This window comes from Hemicordylus capensis, chromosome 1, assembly GCF_027244095.1.
Source record: "Hemicordylus capensis ecotype Gifberg chromosome 1, rHemCap1.1.pri, whole genome shotgun sequence".
Lineage (NCBI taxonomy): Eukaryota > Metazoa > Chordata > Lepidosauria > Squamata > Cordylidae > Hemicordylus > Hemicordylus capensis.
The window spans coordinates 130,506,839-130,528,428 of NC_069657.1; the positions used below are offsets into that span (position 1 = coordinate 130,506,839).

General features: G+C 44.4%; 1 protein-coding gene across 18 annotated transcripts in view; it reads right to left on the bottom strand.

The window, feature by feature from the left end:
- BRSK2 (BR serine/threonine kinase 2) overlaps positions 1-21,590 on the bottom strand; it is a 731,324-nt gene that overhangs the window by 137,233 nt on the left and 572,501 nt on the right. The window lies entirely within an intron of this gene.

Below are 21,590 nucleotides of genomic sequence, written 5' to 3' on the forward strand. Positions count from 1 at the left end.
GGCAAGTGTAAAGTGATTGGGACAAAATTCCCACATTGGGACAAAAAACCCCAACTTCAAGTATATGCTGATGGGATCTGAGCTGTTGGTGACTGATCAGAAGAGGGATCTTGGGGTTGTGGTGGACAGCTCATTTAAAATGTCCACTCAATGTGCCGCAGCTGTGAAAAAGTCCAGTTCCATGCTAGGGAACATTAAGAAGGGGATTGAAAATAAAACTGCTAGTATTATAATGCCCTTATACAAAACTATGGTGCGGCCACACCTGGAATACTGCATACAATTCTGGTCACCACATCTAAAAAAGGACATTGTAGAACTGGAAAAAGTGCAGAAGAGGGCAATCAAGATGATCAGGGGCCTAGAGCACCTTCCTTATGAGGCAAGGCTACAACACTTGGGGCTATTGAGTTTAGAAAAAAGACAACTGTGGGGAGACATGAAAGAGGTCTATAAAATCATGTGTTGTGTGGAGAAAGTGGACAGAGAGAAATTCTTCTCCCTCTCACATAACACAAGAACCAGGGGTCAGCCCATGAAACTGATTGCCAGGAAATCTAGGACCAACAAACAGAAGTACTTTTTCACACAACACAACACATAATCAGCTTGTGGAATTCTCTGCCACAAGATGTGGTGACAGCCAACAACCTGGACGGCTTTAAAAGGGGTTTGGATAACTTCATGGAGGAGAGGTCTATCAATGGCTACTAGTCGGAGGGCTACAGGTCACCTCCAGCCTCAAAGGCAGGATGCCTCTGAGTACCAGTTACAGGGGAGTAATAGCAGGAGAGACGGCATACCTTCAACTCCTGCCTGTGGCTTCCAGTGGCATCTGGTGGGCCACTGTGCGAAACAGGATGGTGGACTAGATGGGCCTTGGGCCTGATCCAGCAAGGCTGTTCTTATGTTCTTATGAGTTCACAGTAAAGCCTCCCAGTAAACTGACAGTAAAGCCTGCTGTGTGTAAAAGTCCTTGGCAGTGACTTGCGCAAGATTTCAGGCATGAGTCTTTCCTAGCCCTACTTGGAGATGCCAGGGATTGAACCTGGGATCTTCTGCAAGAATCCATAAATAAGTCTAACACAACTTCTGATTGGTTCCAGCAAATCTCACAAGATCTGAAAGATTCCTTATACATACAGAGAGATGGAACAAGAGCTTAGCCTCAGTTTATTTCCTCAAGGTAATGCATTTGCAGTCTGGCAGGGGCTTGCTGGTCCAAAGCAAAATGTACCTATTCCTGTAACTATGAATATTTATAAACCACTTTTCAACAAAAGTCCTCAAAGTGCTCTATATAAAAAATACAAACAATAAATAAATCAGATGGTTCCCAGTCCCCTAACGGCTCACAATCTATTAATAAATCTAAGGAAGACACTAGCAACAACTGGAGGAATGCTGCAGTGGGCTTGGCTAGGGACAGTTGCTCCCTCCCTGCTAAATATATGAGAATCACCACTATAAAAGGTCCTTCTTTGCTCAATTAGTAGGGTTTTCTCCCCTACCCCATGGTTGGGCCCTGGGTTGTCTTCAATTAATTCTCAAGGAAGTTAAGCTGGAACAGAAGTCTCTGTGGCCCATATCACAAACTATATAATAAATTACTTTACTGACTGAAGCACAGTTAATCAGTTCCTATCAATTGCCTCTCTCTCTCTGTCCATATGTTTATACATGATTATTCCAACAAACGGCTCAGCCCAGACAAACCCAGTTTATAGCTCCTCCCCATGGACATTGCTCAGAAATCCAGGAAAGAAATCTCTAGAAAATCTGATGAATGTATATTTGTGGAATTAGTAATAAACAGAAGTTTCTTAATGGGGAAAAAGTGTGAATTCAAAAATCTAGGTTATCAAATCTTATATTCATCAGTCTAGCTTCAATCTTTGAAAGTGGCTCTTGTTTTTCAGAAGTAGATATTGGGATGGGAACTGGTGGCAACCAGGCATTTCTTACTGGAAAAAATGACATTCAGTTTACCAAATCACATTTACATTTAAATGTAATAAATAAATTAATAAATTACATTTATTTATTTAATTTATATACTGCCTGACTCCAAAGGCTCTAGGCAGTTCACAAAAATAAACACAAGAAAAACAAAATAAAACAAACAGTTAAAAACAGCAAGTTAAAAATTTAAAACATCCAAAAAGTACTAAAAGCTTTATAACCTATGTTTTGGCTGCCATGTTGGAAAATGGCTCCCATTTTTGAGGGTGTTATGCCATAAAAAACATGAGTTGTGGAACTCAAAATAAGCTTTAGGCCACCCTAAATAATACGTTAACACAATCAGAATACAATTGCTTTCAAGATGCCAGTGTGTTGAGCTGCCCAGCTCAACACTTGATTTTAACACAAGTCACTCAGAAGTGTGTTTTCCCCACACAACAGCTGGCAATATACATAAAAAGAATAAGGATCTGGAGTTGCACACTCCCAAATATGGTCCACCCAAAGTGGCACACCTACCCACCCACCCACCAGGAGAGTATTTTCTACAAGATGCTTTAGCATCATTGCCAGTACCATGGGTGGCTTTAAGAGGGGTTTGGATAACTTCATGGAGGAGAGGTCTAAACAGCTACTAGTCGGAGGGCTATAGGCCAGCTCCAGCCTTAGAGGCAGAATGCCTCTGAATACCAGTTGCAGGCAGTGTTCTCTCTAATTTTTTTCATTTATATGAGAATGAATTTTGTTCTGGGCAGCAGTATCAAGGCAGTGTGTGCACATGTATATTCAGAGTGGGACCATCCTGATTCAATCTGAGTGGGATCTAAAATTTAACTGAGTAGATATCAAAAAATGTGTGTGCACGCCTTAGAGGGAGCACTGGATGAAAGGGAGTAATAGCAGGAGTCGGAGAGAGGGCATGCCCTCAACTCCTGCCTGTAGGCTCCCAGTGGCATCTGGTGGGCCACTATGTGAAACAGGATGCTGGACTAGATGGGCCTTGGGCCTGATCCAGCAGAGCTGTTCCTATGTACTTATGTACCACACTTTGTTTTTGTGTAAATCTCAATCACAAGTATGCCAATCTTTGCTAATATATAAAATAAATAAGAAACTCAGGGTGTGCAGACTACAAGCAGCTTTGGGCCACTCCAAATCACACACACACATATGGTAGAAGCTGCCTTATATTGAGTTAGACCATTAATCCATCTGCCTCAGTTTTAGGCTATTTACATGATCATTGGGGGGTAGGTTGGAGGGCAGGCGAGCTCCTACCACTTGCAATGAGCAGCTTCTCCGCTTGGGTCTGAAAATGCAGGAAACCATACTTTCCATTATGGTGACCAAAGCATGTTGTATAAAATTTGCCAGTCTAGATTTCCAGTTCAATGCACTTTTCCATGATGAAACACCTGATTGCCACTAATTGCCCTGAAATACCTCCACCTTCCATATTTTCTGGAAATCGGACTAGTCTGATGCTCCCTCACCAGGGGTAGAGCTACAATTGGGCAGACAAGTCCAAAGAACACATGCCACCCTGGCCTGCCTCAGGGGCTGCCTCACTTCTCCGCATTGGCCAGCTTGCCAGTCCCCCTTGCTACTGCACACTACCATGCTCCTTCCCACGGCACGCCATGCTGCTCATCCCCAGTAGCAGTGTGCTGCACTTCTGCAGCCTGCTGTTGCTTCCCAGCCACTCAGGGTACTGAACCTGAGATGGCTGAGAACGAAGATGCATGCACTCTTCATTTCCAGCTGTGTTGGGATCAGAACTGGTTGGAGGTCACCATCAGGGTAGCAAGCACATCACTGCAGCAGGAGGGCTGTATGTCAGAACACGGGCTGCTCATGCTCTCCCTATACCACTGCTCCTCACATCTTCTGCAGTTTCCCCTCAATCTCCTGCCATTTAATTCTGGATATGCCTTCTTGCTTTTGTTGCCTTGGCTGTAGAAGTGGTATCTGGAGTCTTCATCTCTGGGTAATAATATATTGTGGGCAAAGAAGCCTACTGCTTCCATAAGTGTGGTGTTCTGGGCAGCTAAATGGGCTTTTTCCTAGTGGAAAAAGCCATGTTGTTGTCGAAGGACAAAGTCTACAACAGCAGCAATAGCCGCAGCACAATGTTGATTGGGTCAGAGGAGGGGGAGAGTTCTGAGCTTTGGGTTACAGAGGGATTGGCATACATTATGTTTGGTAGAACTACCTGGAGCCTGGCTGTTTCTAAATGACACTTGGCATTTAGAGAACATCTTAGACTTGACTCCCAATGTCTGAATTGCTTTTTAATAAATCATATATGTATACAGTGGCATTTTACAATGTTATAGCTTGCAGAATCATGAGTAGCTCTTTTTGTTCCACATCTCTGGTATCCTGACATATGGCTTTCAAACCATTCTCTCCTTTTAATAGGAAGGATGCAGACAAAGCTCTTATTCTCTTCCATTTGTCCCCACATAAACATACACACAGAGATTAGTATGAGCCCTGACTGCATACCCCAGTAGACATGGCCTCAGGCAATGGAAAGAGATGAGGCTTTAATAATTGTCACTTATCAATATTCATGCAAAATCCTGTCTCACCCCTTCCATGTGCCCCCTAATAACCTCTCATAACCCAAATAAAAATAAGATGAAAACAGAACCCAGCTACTAATCACCAGAGGGAATTTCCTCTCAATGTTTTCCTCCCCTGTGGAATAATTGGCATTATTTATTACCATTGGAGCCTAATCAAGTTTGCCATAGGGCCTTTCCTGTAATCATATTTTTATTTGTCAGCACTGCGAAATACAAGCACCATACAGGAGTCTGACCAAAAGGGAAAAACCAACACACACACACACACACACACACACACACACACACACACCCGATCCCAGAAACTGGTCCAATCACTGTGTTGTTCGATGATGTCACAAAGAGCCAATCCAGAATCTTTTAGCTGTTCTCCCTTGTTGTATTCTATCTAGTAATCCTTTTTATGTTTTGTTGTTGCGAGGTTTATCCCAGTGAAGAGCCTGTAGAGCGTGTGGGGGGTGGACTCAGAAAGGAAAAGGGAGGGAAAGAAGAAGGAATGTCCTTGCATAATTCCCAGAGTGACTACAGATGGAATTGAAGCACCAGCTAAGTGTGTTGAGCCTGCAAAGCTTGTGAATATTTCTGCAGCCTCATTTCATTACATTATTAAGCCTACATTCCTGCACTGCTTTCTAGTATTGCTGCTAATTTATTCAGCTCCCTACCTTCACAACCCCTGAATGTATTTTTTCCTTATATATACTGGACTCTGTTGTTCCCTGGATGCCCACTGCAATATGACTGCAATATCCCACCACTACCTTTTTTTTCTTGCCCACCCCAAGAAAACTTACTCTTCTCTGGAAACAATGGAGGTTCTTTTTTCTGCAATTACCTCCTTACCATATAGAGCCTTGATTTAGCAAATTTAGCCTTGATTGAGCAAAGCAGAAGGTTATATTGCTTCACTGCCTGGGCCTTGAAGGCCGAAGAATATATAATCATTTGCCCTTCCCTGCCAACTTGGACAGAGATGCCAATTCTTATGAAGCTGCTTGTCAAGCCTTAGATTATCATTTCGACTCTATTTTGAATGTGATCCTTGAACATTTCAAGTTCTATTCCAGATCCAAACTGCCTGGTGACTCTATTGATCAATATGTCACAGCATTGTGAGTTTGCCAACTTTACTGATGAAATGATCAGGGATCAGATTGTTATGAAAACAAACTGGTCCAAATTGTGCAAAAAACTGCTACTGGAGTGGAAATGTACGTTGGATAAAATTATAGAGAAGATGGCAAGGGAGGTAGGAAATGCTTTTCACTGTGCCAAATCACTCTCTTTGGTATAGCCCAAACCTAACCTCCTGAAATCAAGGCTGTTCAGTCTAAATCCTTCCAAACCCAATCTTCTCATATGACACTGCCCCAGAAAGTGTCAGCACATCAAAGGAGAAGATACCTATGCTACCAATGTGGAGACTGCCCACAAAGCCAATTTTGCTCACTCTCCTACACAGAAAGTCACTTGCGACAGATGCAAAGAAGGGGGACACTTTGCTAAGGTTTGCGAGTCTGTTGTCCATTACTGATTCACTGTATGATAGGAGTGTGCACGGACCGGTCTGGGGCCATACAAAAGGCCTCTGGACCAGTCCAGAATTTGGCCGGTCTGGCGGTTTGGCGGGGGGCGAGGAGTGTATCTTTAAGGGGGAGCGATAGCACTCCCCCCCCCCGCTGCTCTTCCCCCTCCGGCACTGGACTTTCTTAAAACGTTCTTGGGGGGCAGAGTTCCTCCCTGCCGCCCCTGCCCCCATCGTTGTCTTTAAAGTTAGCAAACCGAAAAAGTTGGAGCCACGCATGTGGTATTCGCTGCGCGCGCCGCATATGTCACAATGATGTATGCAGCGTGCGCCAGCGGCGGCGAGCGCGAATGTGCCGCAAAGGGCGCATGCGTGGCTGCAGCTTTTTCAGCTTGCTAACTTTAAAGACAACGACGGGGGCAGGGGCGGCAGGGAGGAACTCTGCCGCCCCAAGAACGTTTTAAGAAAGTCCAGCGCTGGAGGGGGAAGAGTGGCGGGGGGGGGAAGTGCTATTCCCCCCCTTAAAGACACACTGCCCCCAGTGCCAGACCACGCCTCCGTGGTTCCGTGCACATCCCTACTGTATGATGAAGATGAGGCAGGTGAACCACTTCCTGACATCGTTTTAAGTGTGACAGAATAAGAGCCTGCTTCTCCACATTGTAAAGTTAAACTTAATGGCCACGAAGTGGCTGATTCTGGTTCTCCATACAAAATAATTTTCCATTTATTTTACAAGAAACTCCTTAACACATCAGATATGCACTTGCAGCCTTCAGACTTCCACCCATGGGGATATGGATGGAGGTTCCCCTATTGCCATAAATGGATATTTCACTGCTGTCCTGGAATACAAAGGAATACAGCAGAAGGAAAAGTGTATGTGTCCAAAAAGGAGTCTTAATATTGGGCTAGAAACATCAAAAAGATCTACGGATCATATTAGACCCAAATAGCATGGAACCCATATTACAGAACATCCATATACTGATATAATTGATGATTTATTTGATGTTTTTGCTGATACTCCTGGCACTACCATACATTTAAGAACATAAGAACATAAAATTTAGATGAAGGCAAATGCTATACCTGCATGACAAAAAATGAGGAATGTACCCATAGCAATTGAATCCGGATAAGACGGAGGTACTGTTGGTCAGTAGGAGAGCCAATCGGGATGAGGAGATTTTACCGGTTCTGGATCGGGTTGCACTCCCCTTGAAGGAGCAAGTACGCAGCTTGGGGGTACTACTGGACCCGGCTCTGCTTTTGGAGGCTCAGGTGGAGGAGGTGGCCAGGGGTGCCTTTGCACGGCTTCGGCTGGTGCGCCAGTTGCGTCCCTTTCTCGAGAAGGCAGATCTGGCCACGGTTACCCACGCCTTAGTCACGTCGCGGCTGGATTACTGTAACGCGCTCTACGTGGGGCTGCCCTTGAAGAATATCCGGAAACTACAGCTAGTGCAAAAAGCGGCAGCGAGGGTTCTATCCGGAGCTGCCCGTTGGGAACATATCACCCCCATTTTGAAAGAGCTGCACTGGCTGCCGGTTCGTTTCCGGGTCCAATTCAAGGTGCTGGTTTTGACCTTTAAAGCCCTAAACGGTTTGGGCCCAGGGTATTTGAGGGACCGCCTGCTCCCAAGGGTTGCTGCCCGCTTGACTAGGACATCTGGGGGGGGGGCCTGCTCCGGGTGCCGACAATGAGGGAGGCCCGGCTGTCGTGCACTTGGGACAGGGCCTTCTCTGTTGCTGCCCCTAGACTCTGGAATGCTCTCCCGGTGGCCATTCGTTCCTCAGACTCCATCACAGCTTTTAGAAAGCTTTTAAAGACTTGGCTTTTTACCCAGGCTTTTACATAATTGTCTTTTACTGCTGTTCTTGTGTGTTTTTATTTGTTGTCTTGTTTTTATGCCTGTTTTTAGCTTGATGTTTTTCCTGGTTTTTTACTGTATGTTTTTAATTTTTGTAAACCGCCTTGGGGTTTTCTTTTAACGAAAGGCGGTATAAAAATGTAAAAATAAATAAAATAAATAAATTAAAAAATTGTGCCAACCTCTTAGAGAGGAGCTCTCAAGGAGCTCTTAGAGAGGAGCATGCTGACAACATAGAGCCTGTTGAATGATGAAGAAAAATTCCACTATCCCCTTTCACCTAGTTGTGTTACCTTCTTAAGCTCTAAAGGTCACCAGTTTCTACACCCTGCTGTTACATGGCCCCTTTTCCTGGAGATAATACTCTGCCCCGCCTGACTCGAGGTCAGCACCTGTTGACTATACCTTGCCCTGCTTGACTAGGGATAAGCTAATCTAAAGCTGATTGGTGCATTATTGCTGGTTTCTGCCTTGTAACTGGTCCACCTTGTCTACCAATGGCTAAGCTTTATTCTGCTTGTACTAGTATTATTGGTGTATACTATGAAAGGTTGGCCTCTGATAGGCTCTGTACTCAATCCTATAGCCTGTAAACGGTATAAAATACTCTTGCCAAAAGCCTGATGGTTTGCTCTTGGAAGAGATACACCTGGCACGTTGTGATCAATAAAAGCTTGAACCTGATGGACAGTGATGGCCAGAATTCCAGGAATTTCTCCATCATGATTCATTATAAGAACATAACATAAGAACATCCCTGCTGGATCAGGCCCAAGGCCTATCTAGTCCAACATTCTGTTTCATACAATGGTCCACCATATGCCTCAGGGGAGCCCACAGGCAAGAGGTATGTGCATGCCCTCTCTCCTGCTATTGTTCCCCTGCAACTGGTAATGAGAGGCATCATGCCTCTGAGGCTGGAGGTGGCTCACAGCCACCAGACTAGTAGCCACTGATTGACTTGTGCTCCATGAATTTGCCTAAGCCCCTTTTAAAGCCATCCAAGCTGGTAGCAATCACCACCCATGGCAAAGAATTTCATAGATGAATTAGGTGCTGTGTTAAAAAGTACTTCCGCTTGTCAATCCTACAGTAAATTTCCCAACCTTCGGTTTCATGGGATGACCCCTGTTTCTAGTGTTGTATGTGTGTGTGACAGAAATTTCTCTCTCCACTCTCTCCGCTCCATGCACAATTTTATACACCTCGATCACATCTCCCCTTAGTCACCCCTTTTACTAGGCAAAGAGCCTTGCCTCTTAAAGAAGGTGCTCCAGGCCCCTGATCATCTTGGTTGCTCTCTTCTGCACATTTTCTAGTTCTACAATATATTTAACAGTGATAAAAGCTGTATGCAGTACTCCATAGATTTGTATATGGGCATTATAATATGAGCATTATTATTTTCAATTCCCTTCCTAATCACTCCTAGCATGGAGTTACAGTATCCTTTTTCACAGCTGCCGTGCACTGAGTTGAAACTTTCAGTGAGCTGTCCATCATGACCCTAAGACCTCTCTCATGGTCAGTCACTGACAACTCAGATTCCATCCGTCTATATGTGAAGTTGGATTTTTTTGCCCCAATGTGCCTCACTTTACACTTGCTTACATGAACAGCATTTGCCATTTTGTCACCCACTCCCCACATTTGGAAAGATCTTTTTACAGCTTTTCACAGTCTGCTTTGAATTTCACTGACCTAAATAGTTTAGTGTCATCTGCAAATCTGGTCACTTCACTGCTTACCCCAAATTCTAGATCATTTATGAACTAGTTAAAGAGCACTGGTCCCAGTACTGATCCCTGGGAGACCCCAGTTCCTACTTTCCTCTATTGTTTAAACTATCCAATTATTCCTACCCTCAGTTTCCTATCCTTCAACCAGTTACCGATCCACACATGAACCTGTCCCCTTTTCCCATGACTGCTAAGTTTACTCAAGAGCCTTTGGTGGGGAACTCTGTCAAAAGCTTTTTGGAAGTCCAAGTATACTATGTCAACTGGATCACCTTTATCCACATGCCTGTTGACACTCTCAAAGAACTCTCAAAAGGTTAGTGAGGCAAGACTTGCCCTTGCAGAAGCCATGCTGGTTCTCCTTCAGCAAGGCCTTTTCTTCTATACCCAGCACTGAAGTTAAGCTGACCGGCCTGTAATTTCCCAGATCCCCCTTAGATTCCTTTTTGAAAATCGGAGTTACATTGTCTACTTTTCAGTCCTCTGGTAGAGAGCCTGATTGTAGGGACAAGTTACATATTTTTGCTAGGAGTTCAGCATTTTCACATTTGAGTTCCTTCAGAACTCTAGGGTGGATGCCATCTGGCCCTGGCAATTTGTTAATTTTTAGTTTTTCAGGACAGTTTAGAATATCTTCCCTTGTCACCTCAAATTGGTCCAGTTCTTCAGTCGCTAAACCTGAAAAAGCTCTATTCCAAAGAGGGTATATGGTCAGTATCCTCCACCATGAAGACAGATGGGAACAACTCATTCAGCTTCTCTGCAATCTCCTTATCCTCCTTAATAATCCTTTTCACACCCTCATCATCTAAGGGTCCAACCGGCTCCCTGGGAGGTTTTTTACTTCTGATATATTTAAAGAAGTTTTTGTTATTCCCCTTGACTTTTCTAGCTATATGTGCCTCAAACTCTCTTTTTGCACCCCTTATTATCTCCTTGCATTTCCTTTGCCAGAGTTCATGTTACTTGCTGTTCTCTTCATTTGGACAGGACTTCAATTTTCTGAAGGAAGTCCTCTTCCCTTTTATAGCTTTCCTGACTCTACTTGTTAACCATGCTGGTGTCCTCCTGAAATTGGTGCTATGTTTCCTCCTTCTAGGTTTACATTCCAACTGAGCTTCTAGTACTGTGGTTTTAAATAAGTTCCATGCTTTCTGGAATAATTTGACCCTCCTGGCTTTCCCTTTCAACTTTCTTTTTACCAGTCCCCTCATTTCTTAGACATTCCCACATCTGTGTTGGACTTCCTTGACAATTCTCCACTCGCATATATGCTGAATTGGATCACACTATGGTCACTGCTTCCCAGTGCTTCTAGTACTGTGGTTTTAAATAAGTTCCATGCTTTCTGGGGTGATTTGACTCTCCTGGCTTTCCCTTTCAACTTCCTTTTTACCAGTCCCCTCATTTCTTAGACATTCCCACATCTGTGTTGGACTTCCTTGACAATTCTCCACTCGCATATATGCTGAATTGGATCACACTATGGTCACTGCTCCTCAATGATTCTGCAACTCTTACATCTCACACCAAGTCCTGGGCACCTTCTCCCTGGTTGGTTCTGTGATTAACTGTTCTAAGGCACAGTCATTTAGCATGTCTAAATTTTGGCCTCTCTTTCATTCACTGAATGTGAATGTTCCCAGTCTATGTGTGGGTAGTTGAAGTCACCCACTATTACTACCCTGGTCTGTCTTTGATCCCTCTCTTATTTGCTTCGTCGACTCCAGATCACTCTCAGCATTGTGATCCGGAGGGTGACTTGTCCCTAGTAACCCATTTCCTTTCAGTCCTTTCATCAAAATGGGTATCTCCCATTGTTATTGTGCAAATGGTACACTTTGAATGTGCGCAGATTTAAGAGATGAAACTTGAACATAGTTGTGGATTGTCATCCATTACCCAATATCAGTGAAATGCTGCTTACTCTGAAAGAGCTTCCTCATCTCTGGCAACTTTTAAAAAGGCATTGGAGACGCATTTATTCACCCAGGCTTTTAGTTAGATTTATGGTTTAAATTTTTTTATGCTGGTTTTAAATTATTTTCATGTTAATGTTTTTAATGTTTCAATGTTTGATTAATTTATTTAGTTCTGATTTTTGTTTATTTTATGGATTTTTATACTGCCCCAAACAAAAGTTTTAACTGTTAATTGATTTTAATTGTTTTTATTTGTTGTAAACCACTCTGAGCCATTTTTGGAGGGACAGTATATAAATCAAATAAATAAATAATAAATCAAGTGCTCCCTAAACCAAGGCTACGTGCTCATGTGCAAGCCAGGTTGCTTCCAGACTGGCCACACACAAAGATTGGTGCCTAGAGTGCCCATCTCTTGGGGGAATCCCCTAATGCATTGTGAATGTTGCATGGTGGATTGTAGGGTTCCTGGAGGCCAGGACAATGAGTCATAGACTCAGTTTATCCATGCTGTTTATCCTCATGGAGATCCATCTGCATTGGTCCCAGCAGTGCTGGTTGTGTGGACGTGTGCATTGCGTGCCTTCAGGGCAGCGAACAGTTGTCTGGGGGAACCATGCCTTCTCCCCTGCCTCCCCTACTGTGCACGTGCATGGTCATGTGCAAATCCCTAGAACTGGGATAAATCCTTGAAGGCTAGTTTTTGGACTATCCAATCAGCCATTGCTGAAAGCCCTGCTCTCACTTCTTTTGACACCAACAGGCACACTATTGTAACCACTGATGCTTCTGAATATGGTTTGGGTGCTGTCTTAACCCAGCAAAAAGGGGGAAGGAAAGTTACAGTTGCTTTTGCTTCCAGAGTGTTTACTGCTTCAGAAAATATGTATTCTGTCATTGAAAAAGAAGTTCTAGCATTTTTCTGGGTGGTGAGGCACTTCAGGATTTACTTGTGGGGCAGAAAATTCACTTTACCTCAGACCATAAACCTGTATCTGCTTTATTTACTACTCAGGGATAAAGTTGAGCAATCCCCAAGAGTAGTCAAATGGATTACCAGGGTCCTTTATGGATTTTGATTTTCAGGTGGAATAGCTTCCAGGTCTTTGGAATACAACTGAAGATTGCGACTTCCACTTTCAGACCAAGAGGAGATCCCAAAAGATGAGGATGGAGTTGTAATTACACAAATAGTTTCATCCATTCATGGAATGATCATGTCTTCTGAATGGAAAGTGGTTCTCAGTGCTGATCAAGTGCTTACTGAACTTCAACATTATGTAACTAATGGATGGCCACACAAAAACAAGGTAACATCTTCAACCATACTTGCACTTAACAAGTGAGTTGTCTCTTCTCAATGAGCTACTGCTGAGGACTGATCGTTTGATGGTGAAAACCTTCTTACAAGCAAAAGTGATCAAAATTTCCCACTGTGCTAATAGTTGTATACTAGCTGATCTGGTGCAGAGCATCTGCGCCGCTGGTCCCCCACCCCACCCCTGCTGCTTTTTTGCTTGCCTGTCCCCACCACATTCTTCCCCACCACCCGTCTTCTTCTCCCCCTGCCCGCAGCTGCCTTCTTTTTCTTCTTCCCTGCCCCCAACTTCTTTCCTGCTGTTCATGGCTGCTTGGGCACCCGCGGCTGCTCTGGCTGCCCATTTGCTGGGCCCGCCCACTGGCTGCAGCTGCTCCGGCCACCCGTCTGCTGGGCCTGCCCGTCTCTCCGCCTGTCTTCTTCCCGCCCCCCCCCCCATGGGCAGACATTGACCAGGCTGCCACTACTCTTCCCCCTGCCGTGGTCCCTGTCGCCAGTCAACAGCTCTCGTGTGATAGCTGCCACACATGGGATTAGCGAGAGGTACTGTGTAGGGAGAAAGGGAAGGTTTGGAAAGAGAAAATAAAAGTCAGTTTCTGTTTCAGATCAACATGGGCCCAACCGCAGAGAACATAATCATTTCAGGGGGACTCACAGATGCTCAGATGAAACAATGTAACGTAGTAAAATGGCCACTGGACAAACATTTCTTACCCCGGTGTAATATTATTTTTGCACAGGCCCACTTTCATTCACACAAACAAGAGAATGGGGAAATGTATCTGATTTTATCACAGCTCTATATGTCCTGATCCAATATTGTGGATATGGAGAAATGAGTGAAGATTTCACCATCTCTGGCAATTTTCAGAAAACACCTTAAAACACATCTTTTGGCCCAAGCTTTCTCAGCTTACTAAAAAGATTTTGGGGTTTTAATCTCTGGTTTACTTTTAAATTGTTTTTAAGGTTTTTGTATATGTTTTAAACTAATTTTATGTTATTGTTAACCACCCAGAGATGAAAGTTTGGGGCGGTGTACAAATAAATAAAAAATAATAATAATAAATAAATAAATTAAGATATCATCAGGGTCAGGTTGGTTGTAGGACTTCGCAACTATGGTGCAACCACACTTGGAGTACTGCGTACAATTCTGGTCACCACATCTTAAAAAGGACATTGTTGAACTGGAGAAGGTACAGAAGAGGGCAACCAAGATGATCAGGGGCCTAGAGCACCTTTCTTATGAGGCAAGACTACAACACCTGGGGCTTTTTAGTTTAGAAAAAAGACGACTGCAGGGAGACATGATAGAGGTCTATAAAATCATGCATGGCGTGGAGAAAGTGGAGAGAGAGAGATTCTTTTCCCTCTCACACAACACTAGAACAAGGGGTCACTCCATGAAATTGATTGCCAGGAGGTCTAGGACCAACAAACGGAAGTACTTTTTCACACAACGCATGATCCACTTGTGGAACTCTCTGCCACAGGATGTGGTGACGGCCAGCAACCTGGATGGCTTTAAGAGGGGTTTGGATGACTTCATGGAGGAAAGGTCTATCAATGGCTACTAGTCAGAGGGCTGTGGGCCACCTCCAGCCTCAAGGGCAGGGTGCCTCTGAGTACCAGTTGCAGGGGAGTAATGGCAGGAGAGAGGGCATGCCCTCAACTCCTGCCTGTGGCTTCCAGTGGCATCTGGTGGGCCACTGTGCGAAACAGGATGCTGGACTAGATGGGCCTTGAGCCTGATCCAGCAGGGCTGTTCTTATGTTCTTATGACACAGGCACCTGTCAGACACTACAGAATGACCCAAATCTCACCCTAGAGACAGCCAAAGCTAAAGCCCTCCTGGCTTCCTACATAATAGACCAACAGACTCTCCTCTGGAATGATTTCAAACAGGAGACCACAGTAGAAGCCATAGACGGTAGCAGAAAGTCATCCCAGATGCTACATATAAATAATAAACCCAGATTCCAGCAAAAAAATCCCCAGATGCCAGCAGGGTTGGGGATCAAAGGACATTTGCAAGCCAGGGGTACAAACGACAGCCTATGGTAAGGCATGTTGCCCCACAGAAGGGAACAGTGTCCTACTCGTGATACAATATGCAGGAACTGTAGAAAAACAGGGCATTATGCAAAAATATGCTGCTCCATAACTATGCTTGAAACAGTATCACAAGAAGAGGACTTGAGTGAAATGGAAATAGGTTTTCTGGGCTCCACTGAGAGACACTGCAACCGAACCACCATAGTTACTATATGAGGCCTCCAAGCAGAATTTTAAATTGATTCAGTGGTGGATGTAATGGTGATCCCCCTCTCAAAATATAGGAATTTACAAGTACCAACACTTCAAGAATCCCACAAGATATTGAAAGGGCCAGGACAGTCTTGGCTAAATGTGAAGGGGAAATTTTACACTACACTCAAACATGGTCGAGACACTATACCCAAAGAGATTAGGGATGTACGAACCAGTTTGAATTTGAACCAGTTCGAATTCGAACCAGGGTGGTTCGAAGGTTTGAACCGAACCAGCCATCAGGTTCGAGCTGCAGGTTCAAATTTGAATCGAACCGGGGGTGGTTCGGTTCGAACTGGTTTTAACTGGTTCAGACATCCAAAAATTGGTAGGATGGTATCTGGCACCCATGGGTACCTGCCACCCAAACCCCAAAGCAATCGGACACTTGTACAATTTTTTATGAATTTTTGAAAATTATTTTTATTTTTTTCTCATAGGGTATAATGGGACTTGAACCAGGCCATTATGCCTTATTGTGGAGCACCCATGGGTGCCAACAACCACCCAAACCCTGAAGTAATCGGACAGTCCTACGATTTTTTTATGAATATTTGAATTATTTTTAATTATTTTTCTCATAGAGTATAATGGGGCCAGAACCAGTCCATATCCCCTATTGTGGAGCACCTGGGGGCACAAAGGCAGGGTGGGTGGTAGACAGACAGGGGTGACTACCACCCACAAGACCCCAAGGCAATTGGACACTCCTCTGATTATTGGTGAATTGTTAAATTATTTTTGAATTCCTCATAGAGAATAATTAGGAATGCAGCAAATGTATAGCTTCACGTCGGGGGGAAAGGGGTGTTGTAGAGCAGAGTGTGGTGGGTGGTAGTTCCTAGGGTGGGCAAGGAAGCTATCAGAATTATTTGAAAGGAATTGGGCAAAGGGATGATTTTAAAGTGATTTTTGAAGTTTATCCGTCTTTAATGTTTTTCTCCATAAAGAAGCATGGAGGTGTCAGCAAATGTATAGCTTCACGTCGGGGGCAAAGGGGTGGCCTAGAGCAGAGTGTGGTGGGTGGTAGTGCCCAAGGGGGGCCAGGAAGCTATCAGAATTATTTGAAAGGAATTGGGCAAAGGGCTGATTTTTAAGCGATTTTTGAAGTTTATGTGTCTTTAAGGTTAGCAATGAGAGTGGATTCATAGTTTGTCATTGAAAATCTTATATGCTACCAAAGAATCTACACTCAGAACACTTCAGAAACAACAAAACCCAGTACCCCATGGGTTAGCAACCAATGGGGGTGGTTGGCACCCTCTTTGCACTAGACCACCACTCACTCTGGGCCACCCCAGCACCCCACAAGTGGCTTTAAGGTTTTTCTCCATAGGGAAGAATGGAGGTTTCAGCAGCCCCATAACTGCACTTGGGGGGTGCTGGGGTGGCCCAGAGCGAGGGTGCTAACCACCTCCATGGGTTGCTAACCCATGGGGTACTGGGTTTTGTTGTTTCTGAAGTGTTCTGAGTGTAGATTCTTTGGTAGCATATAAGATTTTCAATGACAAACTATGAATCCACTCTCATTGCTAACCTTAAAGACACATAAACTTCAAAAATCTCTTAAAAATCAGCCCTTTGCCCAATTCCTTTCAAATAATTCTGATAGCTACCTGGCCCCCCTTGGGCACTACCACCCACCACACTCTGCTCTTGGACACCCCTTTCCCCCTGACGTTAAGCTATACATTTGCTGCAATCCTCATTATTCTCTGTGAGGAATCCCAAAATAATAAAATTCACCAATAATCAGAGGAGTGTCCGATAGCCTTGGAACTTTGTCGATAGTAGGCACCCCTGGTTGTCTACCATCTACCCCGCGTTTGTGCCCCTAGGTGCTCCACAATAGGGGATATGGGCTGGTTCGGGTCCTATTATACTCTATGAGAAAAATTAAAATATTTCAAATATTCATAAAAAATCATAGGGGTTTCTGATTGCTTTGGGGTTTGCATGGTTGTTGGCACCCATGGGTGCTCCACAATAAGGAATAATGGGCTGGTTGTAGTCCCATTATATCCTATGAGGGAAAAAATAATTTTTAAAAATTCATAAAAAATTGTACTAGTGTCCGATTGCTTTGGGGTTGGGGTGGCAGGTACCCCTGGGTGCCAGCTACCATCCTACCAATTTTTGGGTGTCAAAACCAGTTTGAATTCGAACTGAACCAGGGGGAGTTTCGAGCAAAACCAAAACTGAACCATCCCCTCCTGGTTCGAACCTGGTTCGAATTCGAATCGAACTGGGCAAACCGGTTTTGTGCACATCCCTAAAAGAGATATATGTAGTGGATGGCCTCTACGTGCCTTTCCTGGGCTGCCCAGCAATCAAGGCCTTAGGCTTGCCAAAGAGTATATATAGAGTATTACAACAAGTTGTAATACAGAATATTACAACTGATCCAGCTGCAGACATCAAGAGAAGATTCCCCAAACAGTTCCAGGGCCTAGGCAAACTGGAGGATGAGTATAACTTAAAGACAATGCAAAGCCCTTTACCCTAGCAATACTGCCCTTATTGCCCAGTGTAAAGGACAAACTGGAATGCATGCAAGATATGGGTGTCATTTCAGGAGTAGACATCCCAACCGACTGGTGTGCAGGCATGGTGGTGGTACCAAAACCCAATGGAAAAGTACGGATCTGTGTTTATTTTATAAGACTCAATGAAAGTGTCCATTGCAAAGAGCATGTTCTTCCCTGTGTGGAACACACCTTAGGACAACTTTAGAACTGAGCATAAGAACCCAAGAACCTAAGAACCACCTTGCTGGATCAGGCCCCAGACCCATATAGTACAGCATCCTCCTCCTGTGGCTTCCAGCGGCATCTGGTGGGTTACTGTGTGAAACACACAGTAACCCACCAGATGCCGCTGGAAGCCACAGGAGGAGTTGAGGGCATGCCCTCTCTCCTGCTCTTACTCCCCTGCAACTGGTACTCAGAGGCATCCTGCCTTGAGGCTGGAGGTGGCCTATTGCCCTCCGACTAGTAGCTGATGATAGACCTCTCCTCCATCCAAACCCCTCTTAAAGCCATCCAGGTTGTTGGCTGTCACCACATCTCATGGCATCTCATGGAAGAGAATTCCACAAGTGGATTATGCATTGTGTGAAAAAGTACTTCTGTTTGTTGGTCCTAGATTTCCCGGCAATCAATTTCATGGGATGACCCCTGGTTCTAGTGTTATATGAGAGGGAAAAGAATTTCTCTCTATCCACTTTCTCCACACCATGCATGATTTTCTAGACCTCTTTCATGTCTCCCCACAGTTGTCTTTTTTCTAAACTCAATAGCCCCAAGTGTTGTAGCCTTGCCTCATAAGGAAGGTGCTCTAGGCCCCTGATCATCTTAGTTGCCCTCTTCTGCACCTTTTCCAGTTCTACAATGTCCTTTTTTATATATAGTGACTAGAATTGTACACAGTACTCCAGGTGTGGCTGCACCATAGTTTTGTATAAGGGCATTATCATATTAGCAGTTTCATTTTCAACCCCCTTCCTAATGATCCCTAGCATGAAATTGGCCTTTTTCACAGCTGCCGCATATTGAGTCGACACTCTCAACGAGCCATCCACCATGACCCCAAGATCCCTCTCTTGGTCAGTCACTGACAGTTCAGCTCCCATCAGCGTATACTTGAAGTTGTGGGGGGGGGGGGCGGTTTTAATCCCAATGTGCATCACTTTACACTTGCCATCATTGAACTGCATTCGCCATTTTGTTACCCACTCACCCAGTTTGGAGAGATCCTTTTGGAGCTCCTCACAATCTGTTTTGGATTTCACTACCCGAAAGAGTTTGGTATCATCTGCAAATTTGGCCTTTTTAAACAAAAAAAACCAAAAAACAAAACAAAACAAAACAAAACCACCTTGTACCTCCTATCTTGTACTGATAGTTAACTTTTCTAAATTTATGGAAGTTGCTCAGCTACCCAGTACTACTACTCAAGTGGTTATCAGTAAAATGAAGCCCGCCCACCCACCCCACTTTGGAATACCTGAAAAGGTCATTTCTGATAATGCACCTCAATTTTCATCAGTCCTTTTCCAACAGTTTGCAATAGATTTTCAACAGATTTTCTGATTTTCCTCAGAGCAATGGCAAAGTTGAAAGGGCAGTCCAGTCATTAAAACACCAATTGTCCAAGGCTTCTGTTACTAGCAATGCTTTTCAGCTGGCTGCCAGGAGCGCCCCCCCCCCCACAGTTGTGTTTGAGTTTCCAGGATTGGAGATCTCACTCTTGACATGCTCAGGAGCTTTAGAGCATTGTGAGCTCCTCATTTGTGGCACATGGAGAAAGGTCACTTAATTGACAATGGGCCAGTCACCCCTAGATTTGGCTACTAACAAGCAAATTGGAAAGGGGAGCAGATGCATGCCCTCCCTATGTTGGAATACCCTAAGTAGACCCCAGAAGTTAACTAAAGCAGGTTAACTTCCAGCCAAGTCCACTCTGCACTCAGGGTGAACTGCCTCTGCCCCTCCCCTCCTTTCTCAAAGGATAGCAACAAGCTAATGTGCTAATTAACTAATTAACTCAGTAGGAAGAATGCAGATAAGGCTCGCAGAGGTAAATCCCCCCCCCCAAAGAGTCTTGAGTCAGTGATAAGGACCTCAAGATGCAGCCATTAAAACTGATTGGATTATTGGACCCTCTGTCCATGCAGATTTCCCCTTTTCATGTCTATGTACTCTATTTTCATGACAATCAGCCTCATTCATTCATTCGCATTTGATTTTTATACCACCCTTCCGAAATGGCTCAAGCCTTGGCATCCCTCAGGAATTCCCACATTGTTACACTCAGGAAGAGTGATCAGCAGCAATGGAATCCTTGCAGGTTCCACCCAACACACCTATTCAGCAAAGAAGGGCAACAGGAATGTGGCCCCAGGATATGTTTTTGCATATATAGCGTGGTGTAGTGGTTAGAGTGCTGGACTAGGACCGGGGAGACCCGAGTTCAAATCCCCATTCTGCCATGAAACTAGCTGGGTGACTCTGGGCCAGTCACTTCTCTCTCAGCCTAACCTACTTCACAGGGTTGTTGTGAGGAGAAACTGAAGTATGTTGTACACCGCTCTCGGCTCCTTGGAGGAAGAGCGGGATATAAAATGTAAATAATAATAATAATAATATATCAAGCCTCAATTTCATGATCCAGTGTGCTCTTTGTGTACCATCTACCTTGGAGTTACCAGCTGCTTGGGTGATTTACTGTTCACAGGCCATCACGCCAGACTGTGTCCAGTTCTTTGTGCCACCCTCCAGATTAGCTTTCATGCCTAGTCTGATCTGCACAGTCTTCCTTGTTCGCATAGGAAACGGGTTCCATGGAGAAAGCACCTTTGTAGATTCACCTCTAACCCCTCCAACCTTCTCGCTCCTGCCTCTGACTGAGCTGTCCCTGAGGAACGAGGTCCTTTGGACATTCCAGGAACCCCAAGGTTTATTCATTCAGATCAGGTGATATGAACATTTGCCCCTCACTGGGCACAACTCTATCCCTATTCCCTTTTCTGAAATCCAACCCCCTTCTCCTCTAAAAAGCCTCTTTCTCTTGCCTGCCTGGGAATTTATACAATTAGACTTTAAGCTAAAACGCCTTTTTGTAGTTGAACATACTTTTAATAGTAATATTGCTTTAACCACACATTTCTTTCTGCTGCAGCCCTCCCTCCAAACTTTCTTTTGATTTTGAAATGTGAATCTTGCTTCAGTCCAGTCATTTCCTGGGTCTACAACTTTGTGCAACTTTAATCTGACATGGAACCGTTCATTTCTGAGCTAATTTCCTCACACCAGCCCGAACGCAAATTTAAGGGTGTTCACCAATCACCCTGGGGCAGTTTCATTAACACTCCTGACCCCTACCTTGCCTTGCTGGCCTATCAATCAACACTCTTGGCTAATAGTTTCAGCCCTGCAGAGCTGCTCATGGGCCAGAAACCTTGTTCCACAATCCGCACTTTGCTGCGCAGCTAACTCCCAGGTGGACTGATTTTCACAGTCTCTGAGAACATGATGAACATTACAAAGCTTCTGAAAAGAGAGCTTATGATAAATGCCACAAAGCAAAATCCCTACCAGCACTGAACATGGGAGATTTAGTTTGGGTGAAGGACTCCCAAGAAGAAGGGACAGTACAGGGAAATGCAAAGGCTCCTCGATCCTATATGGTTGCAGTCGTGACTGGTATCATTTGTCGCAACTGGCAGGAGATTCAACAGGGTCTCCAGAAGACATCACTGAAGCACAGCCTGCAGAAAATACCACCCAAGACATACCCCTAGTTGATGCTTCAGCCCCTTCTTCTGTGAGAAAGTATCCAGACAGG